The sequence below is a fragment of the Psammomys obesus genome, unplaced genomic scaffold (genome assembly GCF_907164565.1).
Source record: "Psammomys obesus unplaced genomic scaffold, mPsaObe1.curated_primary_1811, whole genome shotgun sequence".
Classification (NCBI taxonomy): Eukaryota; Metazoa; Chordata; class Mammalia; order Rodentia; family Muridae; genus Psammomys; species Psammomys obesus.
The window spans coordinates 755,292-772,553 of NW_026592118.1; the positions used below are offsets into that span (position 1 = coordinate 755,292).

The 17,262-nt window shown below is 42.6% G+C and overlaps 1 protein-coding gene across 4 annotated transcripts in view; it reads right to left on the reverse strand.

The window, feature by feature from the left end:
- The window catches only part of LOC129680805 (broad substrate specificity ATP-binding cassette transporter ABCG2-like), a 100,622-nt gene extending 86,856 nt beyond the window's left edge, over window positions 1-13,766 (reverse strand). For 2 of the 4 annotated variants that reach the window (XM_055612556.1, XM_055612553.1), the window contains exon 1: window positions 13,536-13,766. The gene's annotated coding sequence lies outside the window, so the exon portion shown is untranslated. Of the gene's footprint in view, window positions 1-1,225; window positions 1,323-13,535 lie in introns of all 4 variants that reach the window. The other 2 variants (XM_055612554.1, XM_055612555.1) reach the window with 2 other exon arrangements.
- Between the last annotated feature and the right edge of the window lie 3,496 nt (window positions 13,767-17,262).

The window sequence follows — 17,262 nt, forward strand, 5'->3', positions numbered from 1 at the left end:
TACGTGACTCAGCTCACATCTGCCTTCCCGCCTTCCCTGTTCCGGGTACGTGACCTAACTATGGCTTTGTTCAAACTGCCCAATCAGATCCCTGTAACTATGCTTCTCGCTTCTGTAACCGTGCTTCTTGCTCCCGAGCCCTAAAAAAACCCGTCACCCCAACCGAGAGGCGCGCAAGTCTTCCAAAAGGCTTTGTCGCCCCGGGTACCCATGTATCGAAATAAACCTCTTGCGGCTTGCATCCGAAGGCTGGTCTCGCTATTCCTTGGGAAGTGGGGTCTCCCCGTCTAGAGAGGCTCTAGCGGGAGTCTTTCAATGTAAGGACACTGAAAATCTCAGAGTCTCTACACAACCTCCTTTCATATACATTCAGTTATCAGTCTGTATATGGCTTAATGAAGTTGCTAAGCTAAAAAAAATTATTCCTAGTTCCCTACCAGAGCCTCACAAACAGATGCTAATCTGTGGAGTGCTTGTCTTATAATACTTATCAGGTCAACATTTGATTTAAAAAAAAAAAAACTGGCCATACAGAGGGCCTCTGAAAGGCTCTGTCCTGCAGACTATCAAGCAGATGCTGAGACTTATGGCCAACCTTTGAGGATATTGCAGAGAATCTTATGAAAGAAGTGGGAGTTAGTAAGACCTGGAGGGGACAGCAGCTCCACAAGGAAAGCAACAGATCCAAAAAATCTGGGCACATGGGTCTTCCCTGAGACTGATACTCCAACCAAGTAGCATGCATGGAGATAACCCAGAACCCCTGCACAGATGTAGCCCATGACAGTTCAGTGTCCAAGTGGGTTCCATAGTAATGGGAACAGGGACTGTCTCTGACATAATCTGATTGGCCTGCTCTTTAATTACCTCCCCCTGAGGAGGGAGCAGCCTTACCAGGCCACAGAGGAAGACAATGCAGCCACTCCTGATGAGACCTAATTGACTAGGATCAGAAGGAAGGAAAAGAAGACCTCACCTACCAGTGGACTTGGGAGGGGCATTCGTGGAGAAGTAGGAGGAAAGGAGGGAGTGGGAGGGAAGGAGGGAGGGAACTACAGGGGGGATACAAAGTAAATAAAGTATAATTAATAAAAAATAAAATAAAATAATTAAACAACAACAACAAAAAAATACTGGCCATCCACGCAAACTCCTAAATCTTGCCAATTTTATCTCTTTCTCATAAAAAAGGGCACCTGAATTGAGGCCGATAATCATATCTTACCTAATATAAGAAGCTGAATGTAGTAGTAGTCTGGGTGGAGATCACACGTAGAGGGAGAGTGTCTACTAGCACGCACAGATGCACAAGGCCCTGGATTCTATGCACAACATAAAACAGAGACTCAGAGGATGCCTGGTACCAGAAACAAACTCAGTTTTCAGTATCATTCTAAATGGACATAAGCAGAGTGCCAGGTTTGAGACGTGAACATGAGCCTTTAAGTGTTTGTGATACTACAGGAGAAGGAAATACTTCAGAAAATGATGGTAGTGGTAAATATATAAAAAAGCATAGCATCACACCTGTGTCAAAAGCTGGGACAGTTTGAGCAGCAAATCATTTGTGGTACCCATGCAAGGTACCACCGACTGCTCTGGACGAGACAGCTGGGTTGTTTATCTGTAACTTTTTAGTAAGTCAACAAATTCCCCAAAATTAAGACTAATAAAAAACAAACATTTTTCAATAGTTATGTTGAAAGTATAATATTTGATCTTGAAGATATTTTAAATCCAAATTTGAATAATGACTCAGTCAAACTTACACTTTCGCAATGTACCTCTTTTATAAAAATGTGTTGAAACTTTTCAGTGTTTCTCTGCCATTCCATGTTCCTCCAGTGAGAATTTCTGTTTAGCTCTGTTCCCCATTTTTAATTGGATTACTTGATTTGTTGCTGTTTAACTTCGTACGTTCTTTATATATTCTGGATATTAGCCCTCTGTCAGACACAGGGTTGGTGAAGATCTTTTCCCAATCTGTAGGTTGTCGTTTTGCTCTAATGACAGTGTCCTTTGCTTTACAGGAGCTTTTCAGTTTCATGAGGTCCCATTTATTGATTGTTGCTCTTAGAGCCTGTGCTGTTGGTGTTCTGTTCAGGAAGTTGTCTCCTGTGCCAATGAGTTCAAGGCTCTTCCCCACTTTTTCTTCTAACAAGTTTAGTGTGTCTGTTTTTATATTGAGGTCTTTGATCCACTTATATTTTAGTTTTGGGCAGGGTGATAAGTATGGATCTATTTGCATTTTTCTACATGTAGACATCCAGTTAGTCCAGCACCATTTGTTGCAGGAAAATGGTGGAATCTACAAAAGATCATCCTAAGTGAGGTATGCCAGAAGCAGAAAGACATAGATGGTATATACTCACGTATAAGTGGATATTAGACATATAATATAGGATAATCATAATAAAATCTGAACACTTAAGGAAGCTAGTCAAGAAGGAAGACCCTGGGTAAGATGCTCAATCTTCATTCAGAAAAGTAAATGAGATGGACATTGGAAGAGGGAGAAAACAGGCAATAGGACAGGAGCTATCACAGAGGGCCTCTGAAAGACTCTACCCAGCAGGGTATCAAAACATATGCTGAGACTCATAGCCAAACTTTGGGCAGAGTGCAAAGTTCTTATGAAAGAAGGGGGAGACAGAAAAACCTGGAGGGAACAGGAGCTCCACCAGGAGAGCAACAGAACCAAAAAATCTGGGCACAGGGGTCTTTTCTGAGACTGATACTCTAAACAAGGACCATTCATGGAGATAACTTAGAACCCCTGCACAGATGTAGCCTATGGCAGTTCAGTGTCCAAAAGGGTTCCCCAATAATAGGAATAGGAACCATCTCTGACATGAACTCATGGGCTAGCCCTTTGATCACCTCCCCCCTGAGGGGAGAGCAGCCTTACCAATTCATAGAGGAAGACAAAGAAGTTAGTCTTCATGAGACCTGATAGACTAGGGTCAGAAGGAAGGGGAGGAGGACCTCCCCTATCATTGGACTTGGGGAGGGGCATAGGAAAAGAAGAGGGAGGGAGGGAAGGATTTAGAGGGAATGGGGGAGGGGGTTAGAGCTGAGATACAAATTGAATAAACTGTAATTCATAAAAATAAATAAATTTAAATGCCATGAAACTCATAATTTATGATTAACTGAAGCTGCCCCTCCTATCACCCAAGCTTCAGAGAATACCTCTACCTATGACAAGAGAATATAACCTGGCATTCTATTGCATCTTTTCACACTTGGAGTAAAAAAATGAAGGAAAGCGTAGCAATTCTTTTCTGTTGAAAACTCAAACCTCTTGAGTAATCTCTATGAGGAAAGCTGTTATTGGAGGTAAGTATTTATGACCTTTGGGGATAACTACTCTGCTTCCACAGGTGGAGTGCTGAAGAAAGATTGAGCGCATTTTCCTGGGAGAAGGGAGATCTGTATCTATATCTGGAATTCAAGACGTAATGCATATTTAGGGAAATTAAGTAGCTAAAAGTACTGGAATGGATCCACTGCTTAAGGTGGCTACTTCTTCACTTTGTAAACCAGTCCCACACATGCCAAATAAATTCTGTTTGTAGCACAGATTTGAAGGTGGGGGTGAGTGGGCTGGTGTGAATTAAAACTATACTACTAGATTTAGTTACAAGTTATACTACTAGATTGCAGCCTGTTGCTCTGTAACTTAAGTATACATTTTACTTGAAGTATTTATCATAGGAGGTATACTGGATATTTAAAACACACAGTGTTTCTCTTCTACACTCAGAAAATGAACATTCCTGTAACTGGATTGGAGACAGGCACATACACCTTGTAACTTTTCAGGAACACCAGCTTTGGTCTCCAATAGTCCAACTGTATTCTAATTCTACTTGGCCATCAGCTAAGGGCTCAGTCACATTAGACAGTCCCTATTTCAGGCATCAATCCAAGTTGGAGGCTGTCACCTGCACTTCTAAATGACTGGTTATAAAAACTCATGTTTCCCACAGCCCTCCTTGTGTTAAATAAAAGATAGGTTAACAGAATACAGGGAGACACTGTACTTAGTTTACCAGAGTTCAACAAAGAACACTGATAGCTGAGCTTGGGAGTGTGTAGCCATAATCCCAGCAGTTGAAAGGCAGGGGAAGAGGGATGCCTCCAAGTTCAAGGCCAGTCTGGTCTACATAGCAAGTTCCAGGCCAACAACAGCTACTAGGGAAATTCTTTCACAAAAGCACAGACTCAAACCAAAGGACAACAGGACAGTTGTTATAAAGGACACAAATGAATGACAAGAAAAATACTGAACAGCAGTGGATTTAGGGTCCTCAGCAAGACAGCTTCTAGCTTTTATCCCACATAGCTGAGAGATGTCCCCATCCCTGGGTGTCAATGCGTTTATCAGGCAAGTGAAGCTTTATGTTCAGATATTACTGTTTAAGTTTTATAGAGCTGAACCACCAGCCTCCTTCCTCCTTTCCCAGAGGTCCACAGGAAGAGCCAAAATCTTAACTCTCATCACTAGGCCTTTCTGAGACTGTGCCCACCCTAAGGCTACCTAGATGCCCCATCTAGGCTACCTCACTCATACAAACTGGGGTGTGAAAAAAGTAGGCCCTCTGGTTGGGATTTAGGGGTATAACTCAGTGATGAATCTCTGGAACCAAACCTCATTAAGAATAACAAAAGACACAAAATCTCAGAAGATACTAAGAATTTAGGGAGATCTCTGACTGGGAAGAGGGAAAGATCAAATATATTTTGTACTGTGCTACAGTAACGCCATCCATATTATGGAAGAGGAGCAAAGGTCAGAGAGATTATTAATCTAAGTTAGATCACAGGGTGTTAGATAACAGGGGGTGTCTCAGCTTCCCTACCACTTCGGGTACATACAGAAATAATGGGGAAATCTCATTTCCTCAACTTCTACTCTTCCTGCAACTGTATTCTTTCTGTGTTTATTACTAATAATTGTTAGAAACAAATTTGTACTAATTTAAAGCAAGAGGCTAAAACTACAAATAAAGTTTCAGATAAAAATTCAGCCTAAATTAATGTCTATCAGTGTATCAATTTAATGTCTTTGTGTTACCTAAAATAGGACTTAAAATGTGGATAGTATGAACTAAGTTGTACTGTAAATAAGACATACAACAGATTTTAATTATTACAAAAAGCTAGCTCAATAGTTTCATATTGACTGCAGTTTTAAATTTATTTAATATATTATTTTATACATTGTTATTTACAGATAAATATAATATTTTAAAGTTTCTAGACAATATGTTGTCGTCTTTGAGTCTCACAACTCTAATCTTAGCTTGGCAAGAGAGGATATGAGCTATGGACCTGCTAGAATTGAGTCCCTAACACTTTAAATTTTTTCCATGTCATGACTCCATTTGTTTAATACTTACATAGTATAAAAGCTTAATCATTTAGCATTTCTAGTGACAAGCCAGACAAAAATATTAGATGTATATAGACCAATGTACAACTTTCCTGGGACTTTAAATGACTCATTCAGGGTCCCTTAAATAAAATATGGGTCATGCTAACAAACTCCTATATTTCCTGGTCTTAAGAAGATACTATCGTACAGATGTGAAGTAGTTTATTTAATGACAGAAAAAGGAATGGCACAGTACATAGGGCAAAGTTCGTTCTCTGTTTCCCAATCAACTCATATGTTCTCTTCTCCTTCCTGGATGCCTTTATAGTGAGCTATTCTGAGCCCTTGAAGGAAATACAGACAATGTTCATTCATGGATCAAGGAGATGAATTCAAAGAAGGAAGAAGAGTCCCTGAGGGCTCTGGGACTCCTAACTGTCCTTTCCCAAGAGAACTGTCCTGCTTCCTGGCTCACCATGATTATACTCAAGAAAAGAAGGGATAGAAAGTAAGGGACAATAAATTTATTCAGTACAGTACTTGCAAACATTAAGGAGTTGTTATCCCAATGCTGGTGAGGTAGCAGTAGGCAAAGACAGGTGAATCCCTGGGGCTAGCTGATAAGCCAGCCAAGTCTACTCTGGGAGCTCCAAACTAGTGTGGGACCCTCTCAGAAAACAGGGTGACATAGTGGGTGGCCTCTGAAAGGACACCTGAGGTTGTCCTTTGCCCTCCCCCCAACATACTTAGGTTAGGCAGAGAGGAGGGGAGAGAAGAAAGAAGATGAAGGGAAGGAATGGGAGGAGAAAGAGTAAGATTAAAAAAAAGAGAGAGAGACAGACAAACAGACATGGTGAACACTGATAAAAGCTCAGTACCCCTTTTCGCCTGGGAACTCTAGATTTGAATGAATTTGTGCTTAAAATGCCTGCCTGGTAGCTTGGCTGTGAGCATGACAGTGGCTGTGAAAACATTCCATACAGAAAGCCATCTAGACCACGCTAAAGTCTACTCCTTGTAATTATTCCAAGGAGATGAAGATTTTAAGTCAAATTAATGGAATGACTCATGACAGGTGAAATGTTTTCTCCTTCTTTTAAAATAACTGTTGTCCCTTACTTTTTGTCCCTTCTTTTCTCCAGTATAATTATGATGGGCCGCAAACTAGGACAGACCTCCTGGGAAAGGACAGTTAGGAGTCCTAGAGCACTCAGGGGCTCTTCTCGTTCTTTGTAAGGCATTCACTTGGAGTGTCTTCAGAGGGAAGCCACAAAACTTAATTACTTTCTAGAAACTTACTCTTTACCCTGCAGGAGAACTTGAAGAATTTAGGAGTGGTTAGTTACTGGATGCTGCCTGAGCTTAACTTTTAGCCATTCCCTAAGCAAAACAGTCACATCCCAGAGGATCAAACCAGGTGCCTTAGGGTCTTTAATATCATCCCAATTGCATTGGCTTTTCAGTTTCATGAGGTCCCATTTATTAATTGTAGATCTTAGCTCCTGAGCTGTTGGTGTTCTGTTCAGGAAGTTGTTTCCTGTGTCAATGAGTTCAACACTATCCCCCGATTTCTCCTCTAGTAGATTTAGTGTGTCTGGTTTTATGTTGAGGTCTTTGATTCACTTGAACTCTGTGAAGGGTGATAAATATGGATCTATTTACATTTTTCTACATGTAGACATCCAGTTAGATCAGCACAATTTGTTGAAGATGCTTTCTTTTTTTTTATTGCATGGTTTGTCTCCTTTGTGAAAAATCAAGTGTCTGTACATGTGTGGATTTATTTTTGGGGTTTTTATTCAATTCCATTGATCAACCAGTCTATTTTTTATGTCAGCATCATACAGTTTTTATTACTATTGCTCTGTAGTATAGCTTTAAGTCAGGGATGGAGATAGCATCATAAGTTCTTTTAGTGTATAGGATTGTTTTTGCTATTCTGGGTTTTTATTTTTTCCATATAAGGACACTGTCAGTAGACCAGCCTACAGATTGGGAAAAGATCTTCACCAATCCTACATCTGACAAAGGGCTAATTTAATCTAATTAAAAATGGGGTACAGAACTAAATGGAGAAGAGGAGTCTTGAGTGGCTGAGGGCACTTAAAGAAATGCTCAACATCCTTAGTCATCAGGGAAATGCAAAGCAAAACGACTCAGATTCCATTGTACACCCATCAGAATGGCCAAGAGCAAAAACTTACATGACAACGTATGCTGGAGAGGATGTGGAAAAAGGAGAACCCTCCTCCATTGTTGGTGGTAGTGCAAACTTGTACAACCACTTTTGAAATCAATCCGGTGTTTTCTCAGAAAACTGGGAATAGCTCTACTTTAAAACCCAGATATACTACTCCTGGGCATATAGCCAAAAGATGCTCCTACCATAAAGCAAGGACACTTGTTCAACCATGTTCATAGCAACTTTATTTGTAATAGCCAGAATCTGGAAACAACCTAGATGACCCTCAACTAAAGAATAGATACAGAAATTGTGGTACATTTACACAGTGGAATACTACTCAGCAATTAAAAACCAGAAAATGGTGAAATTTGCAGGTGGAACTAGAAAATGTTGTAGAAATTTTGGTTTATGATATGTAAACATGGTTTGTTTTAATCCCATTTGTGAGATATAGGACTGACTGAGATTGTCCATAGCAGCAAACTAATTGCCTTGTGCAGGCTCTGAGAGGGACTCATTGCCAGTGCAGATAGTTATGAAGACTCTAGAGGGAATAGAGAAATGGGCCTCCAAGGAAGAAGAATGCTGCTAGTGCTTCCCCCTGATGTTCCTGGTTGCTGCTGATATAGTGTGATGAAAAGTTGGAGATATCCTGAAAAGACAATTGGACTTGCCCCCAAGGAACCTGAGGCCCCTAAACAGATGAAAGTAGCCAAGGAAAACTATGCCTCCTCTCCCCACTAATCTTTATCTCCTACCTGATGTTTGGGGTGTTGGAAAGGATTGAAGTGGAGAAGGTAGGATGAGGCATAAGAAACCCAAATAAAATAGTTTTCAAAAGTATACCTTACAAGGTTATCATCCTAAGTGAGATAACCCAGACCCAGAAAGACACACATGGTATGTAGTCACTTATAAGTGGATTTTAGCCATACAATACAGGATAGACATACTACACTTCACAACACAGAGAAGATAAGTAACAAGGAGGAAGACCCAAAGGAGGATGCTTCAATTCACTCAGAAGAGGAAATAGAATGAACATCAACAGTGACTGGAGAGAGAATAAGACAGGAACCTAGCATAGCTGTCCTCTGAGAGGCTCAACCCAGCAGCAGATCAGAACCAATGCTGAGACTCACAGCCAAACACTGGTCAAAGCATAGGGAGTGCTTTTGGGAAAGTGGGAGGAAGGATAGAAGGACCTGGAGGTGCCAGGAGCTCCACAAGAAGACCAACAGGGCCAACTAACCAGGGCCTAGAGGGGCTTGGGAATACTGAAGCACCAACCAAGGACCATAGACTGTACCTAGACTCCTACACAGATGTAGCTGATGGGCAGCTCAAGCTTCATGTAGGTTCCCTAGTATGTGGAGCAGAGGCTGTCTCTGATATGGACTCTGTTGCTTGCTTTTTGATCACTCCCCCCAGGGGACTGCCTTGCCAGGCCACAGATGAAACAGACCCACTAAATCATGATGCAACTCAATGAGCTGGGATGGGTAGATAGGGGGCTCCCCTTATCTGAGGAATAGGAAAGGGGGAGGGGAAAAGAGGGAAGGAGGAAGGGACCTGGAGGAGAAAAGGGAGGGCACTATGATCTGGACATCAAGTGAATAAATTAATTAATTAAAAAAAATGATTGCTAGAGTTACCCCTGTATCCTCCCAGGAGCCCACCCTGTTGCTGGTCTCTAGCTTGTCTAAGACATGCCCCTGGCCATGGTTTCTCCTCTCTCTGCAAGCCCTCTATCCTTTGGCCCCTGATCTCCTCACATCTTATCCTCACCCTCATTTCCTTTCCTATCCTATTCTCTCTGTTCAACCACTTCCACTGACTATTATTTTTCCCCTCTGAGTAAGATTTGAGCATCCTCACTTGAGCCCTCCTTGTTATTTAGCTTCTTTGGGATATGGGGGTAATTCTAGCTGAGATCTCTGGTGACAGGGTCACGGAGACTGGAGAGGCCAACCTCTAACCAGACAGGATTCCTGGTGGCCAACACACCCATAAAAACTTCCACCCAGAATTTACCCTGCCTACAGGATGTGCAGGGATAAAGCTGAAGCAGAGATTCAGAAAATGTGCAACCAATGCATAGGCCCAGCCTGAGACCCACTCCATGGGAGAGAGCCAAACCCTGACACTACTGTGTCTGCAGGTGGGAGCCTGGCATAGCTGTCCTCTGAGAGGCTTGGACAAGCTGAATCGAGAGGAAACTGAGACTCACAGCCAAACATTGGGCCCAGTGTATGGAGCCTTGTAGAAGAGTGGGGGGGGGGAGAAGGACTCAGAGGGGACAGGAGTGCCACCAGACCAACAGAGCCAACTAATCTGGGCCAAGGAGGGCTTGTGGAGACTGAAAAACCAACCAAGGACCATGCATGGACTAGACCTAAGCCCTCTACACATTTATACCCACTGGGCCTATATGTGGGTCCTCTTGTAAGGGAATCAGGAGCTGTCCCTGACACAGTCTCTCTTACATGCTTTTCCATCACTTGCCCCTGGTGGAGCTGCCTTGCCAAGACACTGTGGGAGAGGAAGTACAGAGTACTGATGAAACTGGATGTACTGGGGTGGGTTGTGGGGGGCCTCCCCTGTTCTGAAGGGCAGGGGAAGGGGGGGTAGGGTAAAGAGGGTGGAATGAAGAGGAGTAATGGGGTGGGGATAGGGAGAGGAGGGAGGAAGCTATGATTGAGATGTAAAGGGAACAACTAATTTTTTTAAATTATTTTTAATTACACTTTATTCATTTTGTATCCCCCCCCCCTGTGGTTCCCTCCCTCCTCCAGTCCCAATCCTTCCCTTCCTCCACCCTCTGCAGGCATGCCCCTTCCCAAGTCCACTGATAGGGGAGGTCTTCTTATCTTTCCTTCTGATCCTAGTCAATTAGGTCTCATCAGGAATGGCTGCATTGTCTTCTGTGGCCTGGTAATGCTGCTTCCCCCTCAGGGGGAGGTAATTAAAGAGCAGGCTAATCAGTTAATGTCAGAGACAGTCCCTGTTCCTATTACAATGGAACAGACTTGGATGCTGAAGTGCCATGGGCTACATCTGTGCAGGGTTAGGCTAAACAGAGAATTCTCAATAGAGGAATATCAATAGAGGAATATCGAATGGCAGAGAAACACTTAAAGAAATGCTCAATGTCCTTAGCCATTAGGGAAATGCAAATCAAAATAACCCTAAGATTTCACCTTACACCCATCAGAATGGCTAAGATCAAAAACTCATGTGACAACATATGCTGGAGAGGTTGTGGAGAAAGGGGAACCCTCCTCCACTGCTGGTGGGAATGTAAACTTGTACAACCGCTCTGGATATTAATCTGGCACTTCCTCAGACAACTAGGAATAGCGCTTCTTCAAGATCCAGCTATACCACTCCTAGGCATATACCCAAAAGGGGAACAACTAATTTTTAAAAGAAAGAAAGACATCCACTTAGACCAGCACCATTTGTTGAAGATGCTGTCTTTTTTTGGCATCTTTGTCAAAAATCAGGTGTCCATAAGTGTGTGGATTTATGTCAGGGTCTTCTATTCTATTCCATTGATCCACCAATCTGTTTCTATGCCAGTACAATGCAGTTTTTAGTATAGTTGCTCTATAGCACAGCTTGAGATCACGGATGGAGATACCTCCTGAAGATCTTTTACTGTAGAGAATTGTTTTAGCAATTCTGGGTTTCTTGTTGTTCCATATGAAGGTGAGAATTTTTCTTTCAAGGTCTGTAAAGAATTGTGTTGGTAATTTGATGGGAATTGCATTGAATTTGTAGATTGCTTTTGGTAAGATGGCCATTTTTACTATGTTAATCCTGCCAAGCCATGAGCATGGGAGATCTCTCCATCTTCTGATATCTTCTTCTAATTCTTCAGAGACTGGAAATTTTTTTCATACAAAGTCTTTGACTTGCTTGGTTAGGGTCATACCAAGGTACTTTATGTCCTTTGTGGCTATTGTGAAGGGTGTTGTTTCCCTAATTTGTTTCTTGGCCCTTTTGTCTTTTGTATACAGGAGGGCTACTGATTTTTTGAGTTAATTTGGTATCCAGCCACTTTGCTGAAGGTGTTATCAGCTGTAGGAGTTCCCTGGTAGAGTTTTTGGGGTCACTCAGGTATACTATCATATCATCTGCAAATAGTGATACTTTGACTTCTTCCTTTCCGATTTGTATCCCCTTGATCTCCTTTAATTGTCTTGTTGCTCTAGCAAGGACTTCAAGAACAATGTTAAAGAGATATGGAGAGAGTGGGCAGCCTTGTCTTGTCCCTGATTTCAGTGGGATTGATTTAAGTTTCTCTCCATTGAGTTTGATATTGGCTATAGGCCTGCTATATATTGCCTTTACTATGTCCAGGTATGTGCCTTTTATCCCTGATCTCTCCAATACTTTAAACATGAATGGATGTTGGATTTTGTCAAATGCCTTTTCAGCATCTAAGGAGATGATCATGTGGTTTTTCTCCTTCCGTTTGTTTATGTGGTGGATCACATTGATGGATTTCTGCAGCATATTGAACTACCCCTGCATGCCTGGGATAAAGCCTACTTGATCGTAGTGGATGATATCTTTGATGTGTTCTTGGATTCGGTTTGCAAGTATTTTGTTGAGTATTTTTGCATCGATGTTCAACAGTAAGATCTGGAGAGTACAGGAACTCCACAAAGAGAGCAACAGAATCAAAAAATCTGAGCACAAGGGTCTTTCCTGAGACTGATACTCCAACCAAGGACTATGCATGGAGCTAACCTAAGACCCCTGCACAGATGTAGCCCATGGCAGTTCAGTACCAAGTGGGTTCCATTGTAATAGGAACAGGGCCTGCTCTTTAGTTACCTCCCCCTGAGGAGGAAGCAGCATTACCAGGCCACAGAAGAAGACAATGCAGCCACTCCTGATGAGACCTAATTGACTAGGATCAGAAGGAAGGAAAAGAAGACCTCCCCTATCAGTGGACTTGGGAAGGGGCATGCATGCAGAGGGTGGAGGAAGAAGGGATTGGGACTGGAGGAGAGAGGAAACCACAGGGGGAAATACAAAATCAATAAAGTATAATTAATAAAGAATTAAAAAAAAAAGAAAGAAAAAAAGATTGCCATTGGCCCTTCCCTAGAATATGAACATACTCATTGAGATTAATCATCATGGGACCAAGAGACTTCTGTCTCTCCATATACATTCATCTCTTAAAAAAAACAAAACAAAACTAGTATACTACCATATTTGAAATTGATTCCCTAAATACTTATTTGCCTTTTTAAGTAAATTATGTGCTCAAAATCTCTCAACGATTTCCCTGGAAATGGGTAATGGCTTTAATTCAGAAGTCAAAAATAATGAAACTTTTTCGGTGTTCTTTTAGTAACTACTGTAATAAGCCAGTAAGGTTTTTTTTAAGTTAATTATTAACACTCAATGGCAATAACTTGGTGTGATGGTTTCCTGCAATAGTCCCAGTGCTGGAATGACTGGGGCAGGAGAATTGTATAAGCTTGAGTTCCTATTTAGCCTGGAAATCATAGAAAGACCTCCATTCTGAGAACAAAACAAAACACAGTAAAAGTAGACAACTGTAAAAAACAATAGGATGTATTATATCCACGTATGAAATTGTCAAAGAACAAAATGTAAGGGAAAAAACAGCATAAAAATAAGGCTCAATCTCCACAGAAAGGGAGCCCAGCACAAGACGCCTAAAATTGACAAACTTCAGGCCTCTCAGGTGGGGTAGGGTGGGGTGTTAAGAACAGGTGGTTCAGTCCCCTTGAAAACTTCTCCTCCTATGGTACTGACTTCGCTCAGCCAGTTTAATCAAACCATCCAAGAATAACTACACTTTTCAAACGTTTGGAGCAAATCGGGTTGGACTTTATCCTCCTGCCCTGACTAGCAGACCCGCTATCACCGCACAAGTGTCTGGAGGAGAAACCACTGAAGTGTCAGTTCGCATTTCCTACTCACTTTCAGAATCTATTCCAGAGACTCGGCTCGACCACAGTCCAGCTACTCCTGCTCTGCTCCAGGCACACTCACCGGGCCTCCCTCCCGCTGGCCAGGCAGTCCCAGGAGAAGCAGCAGCCAAGACGCCCAGACTTGCACGCCAATCTGCGCACAGCCTACCCAGAGCGTCTGCTCGCCTTGCAAGGCACCTAAGGATCTGCTGGTGATATCAGCGAGTGCCACCCGGGCGATGTGCAGATGAATCCAGTACCACAAGCCACTGGACACACGTGGCGAGGGGTGGGGGTGGGGGTGGGGCCTTCCTGAGCATGAGGCGCCAGCTAGGGCAGAGAGCTGGGGAAACAACAAGCCCTGCCCTTGGGGTCACCTAGTTCCTTCACTCTCCTGAACGTGGAGGAATCGCAAAATCGCGAAGATTCAACTTACTATTATGACCGAGGCAGGCTGCACTCTGTGCGCACTTTCCCGGGATTTACGGAGATGGGGTAGATGGCCTCCTGATGAGAGAAGGGGCTCTGCTCCTCAAGTTACCCGAGTCCGCCTTTGTTTGGAGACTTTACCAGACAGCTGCCAAGAATGGAAGGATCCTCTGCTAGAAGTTGGGGACTTATCTTAGGTGGATGTACGACTAGAGTAGGGGCAGTTCAACGCCTTAGAAAGACAGACATAAACTGGAAGACAGGAAATTCATCTCTCATGCGTGCGAAACTTCCAAAGTTCAGGTAATCCTGAGAAGTACCAGCTATGGCTGCAGTCTTAGGGTCTCCATTGCTGTGCTGAAACACCATAGCCAAAAACAACTTGGGGGGACAAGGGGTTATTCTGTTTACACTTCCACACCAGTCAACCATTGAAAGCAATCAGGGCAGGAACTCACACAGGCAAGAATCTGGAGGCAGGAGCTGACACAGAGGAGTGCTGCTTACTGGCTCCCTCACTTTGTCTTGTTTTGTTTTTATGATAGAACTCAAAACCACAAGCCCAGGACAGTGCCCACCTGCAATGGGCTGGGCCCTCACTAATTAAGAAAATGCCTTCCAGGCTTGCCTATGGCCACATCTTAAGGAGGCTTTCCCAGTTAAGATTCCCTGTTCTCAGATGGCTCTAGCTTGTGGTAAGTTGACAAAAAGACAGCCCAGACAGTTGACGATTGTGAACCTGTGAACTTCAATACAACACTATTTAACAATAAAAAAAATAACCTGTTGTTATTGTTTTTACATCCCCCAAATCTTATATTAATAAATATGACAATATAAAACATAAACTCAAAAGTAAGGTACTTTTTACAGTTTACAAGTTCATTCATTCTCTCTTAAAAAAAAAAATCTTAAGTCTTTTTTAAAATCAAAGTCTCTACCTGTGTGGAGGTAGAGTTCAAATCAAAATGAGTACAATCCTTTCTTATTCTAAGAAGAAAGAACCAGGCACCGTCAAAATCAGACCAAAGCAAACCAAAGTCCAACCATGTAAAGGTCAGGGCCAGGCCTGTGAGATTCAGCATCTGGGCTCGTCCAAAGGGCTTGCCACAGCACACACAGCTTGTCTTGTAGTCTCAGGCCTTGTCCACTCTAGGGCTACTGTCCTTAGCAACCATTCCATGGTACTGGTGTCTCCAAACTGCTGGGGACCCTGCTGAACTGGGCTGCACTTTCACCAATAGCTTCTCCAGGGTTCTCTTCTAGTACTCCCAACCAACCACACAGTGCCATGCCTCAGTTACTCTCCATGATCCTTCCCTCCCTTCCAAACCAGTACCACCTGGTGACTACCGTGGTCTGCCACCAACACTGGGTACAACCTTGCTGCCTCTGGAAAGTAAACCTTTCCAACACTGGTACAACCTTCTGTGTTGCAGTGTGCTGAAACACTCTTCAGTAGGTCTCACCTCAGTGATGCTGGTCTCAGACACAGCTAATTTCTGAGTTCCAGCTAACCAGCATCAATTGCCTCCATAAAGCAAAGGTTTCATTCAGTGGTTCTGGTGTCTTGTTGATCACAGTTGATTCTTCAGCCTCAGCTGACCAGCACCACAGATTCTTAATTAAAATGGCAAATGGCCCCAACAGAGTCTTTAAACTGGCCCCTGACCTTCACAAGTCATGACTCTATCTATCCAGGATAGTAATAACAACATTACCAAAGAAAATTATAAGTCCTTTTTTGGGTTCTTAGTTTCCTTGATTTAAAACAAATAAACAAACAGTGGGAGAGATGGTTTAGGGGTTAAGGGCTCAAATCCAAGCACAGACATGGCAGCTTACATCTGTCTGTAATTCCAATTCCAGGGATCTGACACTCACACACAGACATACACACATGGAGGCAGAACACCAATGTCAATAACATTTAGGAAAAAAAAAAAATCAAACAAAAAAAACCCCTAAAACAAGACTCAAGGAAGCTCAAGAAATTTGAGAAGAAAAACAATGGGATAAGCATGCTGAAACCTTGGCATCTGTTGATAGGAGGAAGATGAGGAAGAGAAAAAAAAAACTGTCCTTTTTGTCCTGAAATTCACCAAACAGCCATGCTCCAGGAAGCGGGGGTTGGAGTTAGATGTACAGGGGTGGTTGAGCAGCCCACCTAAATTAACTCTTATGGGAGGAGAAAATAGTGTATGATTATCTAATCTGGGGAGCAGATCAGAATGTCACATCTCCATCCAAGGCCAGAGGTGCCTCATGCTTTTGACCAAGAAGAAATAGCTGTGCCTCAGTGGGCCTGAAACAATACCCTGAAGCCTCCACCTTTTTATATTTTAAATTCCAAGGAGTAACAAACCTGATTACATTTCCAGTTTTACCAAGGAAATGGGAGGTGGGTTCGAATCCATCATGACTTCAATGACCTCCAAGCCTGACAATGCCTGACTACCTAACAACAGTCTCATTTTGGGTCAATAGCAAAGCAGGAGTTCTCCACACTGCCTTTCTAATCTCAGGACCTAAATGATGCAGCTGAAATTTTCGACTGTTTATTGTTGTTGTTGTTTTGTTTTGTTTTGTTTTGTTTTTAAATCACCGTATTGTTTTTTGGTCAAACTGAATATCCTAAACTGATATTGGATATGTTAGGAATGAGTTTTAATTTAGTTTTTAATTATGTGTTTGTGTGGGGGGTGGGGTATGTCCATGTTAGTTCCAGTGCCTGGGAGAACCAGAGGCTGGTCCCCTGGAGCAGGTTTTCTGCTTCCACCGGTACCAGGAATCCATCTAGTCTTCCCCAAGAGCAGTAGGCACTCTTCACTGCTGAGTCATCTCTCCACCTCCCCCTTCAGTTATCCTCAGAAATTTTAAAAATTTTTACTTGAGGAAAAGAAGTGCATGATTGACTTCTACGACGGTCATACTAGGAGTGAAATATTTTAAATGGGAGAAATTGTGGTTTGGGTTATGAAACAAGTGTGTGTAATCACTGATCAGTGCAAGTCTGTGGTTTCTGTCCTTTGGAAAGCAACAGTTACTACAGCTGGGCACCTTTTTTTTGTCACTGGGGTAAATAGTCTCTTTTACACATCTTGCTCTTGTTAATAAAATAATTTAAAAGTGAGCTCAGGAGGAAGTTCAAGGGTGACCTCATTGGAGTTAGAGGAAATAACAGTCCACATACTCTGGCAAGCTCTACACCTATTAGGAGAGAGATGGAAACATAAGGCTTTTGTGGTATAGAAGTACAGAAAACTGCCAGGCTCTGCAAGTACATGTTGCTGCGTGGGGGAGAGGAA